This window comes from Peromyscus californicus, unplaced genomic scaffold, assembly GCF_007827085.1.
Source record: "Peromyscus californicus insignis strain IS unplaced genomic scaffold, ASM782708v3 Scaffold_4__1_contigs__length_199733344, whole genome shotgun sequence".
NCBI lineage: Eukaryota > Metazoa > Chordata > Mammalia > Rodentia > Cricetidae > Peromyscus > Peromyscus californicus.
The window spans coordinates 25659812-25661116 of NW_026294562.1; the positions used below are offsets into that span (position 1 = coordinate 25659812).

General features: G+C 41.6%; 1 non-coding gene across 1 annotated transcript; it reads right to left on the reverse strand.

The window, feature by feature from the left end:
• Nucleotides 1-253: 253 nt before the first annotated feature.
• LOC128095717 (U6 spliceosomal RNA) lies at nt 254-360 on the reverse strand. Its single transcript, XR_008213329.1, has one exon. It is a non-coding gene; the product is annotated as a U6 spliceosomal RNA (small nuclear RNA).
• Between the last annotated feature and the right edge of the window lie 945 nt (nt 361-1305).

The window sequence follows — 1305 nt, forward strand, 5'->3', positions numbered from 1 at the left end:
TACTGGAATTGTATATGTTTCTGAACCACCCACTGTGGGTGCTGGGAACCAAGCTCAGGTCCTCTGGGACAGCAGCAAATGCTTTTAACTGTTGATTCAACTTTCCAGCCCCCTGTCATGTATTTAATTAAAATTTTCTTCCTACTTGTTTGTGATGATTTCCTTTGTATGTGATAAATCAGATACTGGTGTATATAACATATATAATGACAAAGTTTTGTCTGTTTAGTTGAGCTGTAGTAATTTTTTTTTTTTTTTTATGGAATGCTTCACGAATTTGCGTGTCATCCTTGCGCAGGGGCCATGCTAATCTTCTCTGTATCGTTCCAATTTTAGTATATGTGCTGCCGAAGCGAGCACTAAGTTTTTTTTTTTTTTTTTTTTTGGTTTTTCGAGACAGGGTTTCTCTGTGTAGCTTTGCGCCTTTCCTGGTACTCGCTTTGGAGACCAGGCTGGCCTCGAACTCACAGAGATTCGCCTGCCTCTGCCTCCCGAGTGCTGGGATTAAAGGCGTGCGCCGCCGCCGCCGCCGCCGCCGCCGCCGCCGCCGCCGCCGCCGCCGCCGCCGCCGCCACCACCACCACCACCACCCGGCGGTAATTCTTATAGGTGGACCATGTTGACATGATTATCAGCTTCATAGTATGTTCACATGGCTAGTAAGGCAAGACCTTCTATAAATACTTGTATCTTAAAATTGAAATAATAATTAAAACAATATATTTATTTTTATGTGTGTGAGTGTTTTGTTTGCATGTTTGTCTGTGTACCACATGTGTGCCTGGTGCCCACAGAGTCCAGAAGAGGGTATCAAATACCCTGAAACTAGATTTACAGACAGTAGGGAGTCATCTTCTGGGTTCCGGGAACCAAACTCGGGTCCTTTAGATGAGCAGCCAGTTCTCTTAACTGCTGAGTCATCTCTTGAGCCCACCTTAAAAGTTTTGAAGCTTATTTTGCCTGTGTATTCTTCTATGTCTGCCTTAAATATATTTGTCCAGAATAAAACAAGTCTTGACTGCAAATAGGGGAGGAACTGACCTCTTTATAGTAACCAGAAACAGTGTACATTTTCAAAAATTAACTGTTTTATGCGTCAGTTAATGGTTTTTTTCTTTATAAATTTGTGCATTAGTTAACGAAGCAATGATATGGCTTTCTGAATTTCCAAATGGTGTTGGAGACAAACGTTTCATTGACTATAATGAACTACTTGGAGAATGCAGTCCTGGATTGTATCTCATGTTCTTCTTTAAGCACTTAACTTTTCTAGAATTTCCTAACTGACCCATACCTTACTCTGTT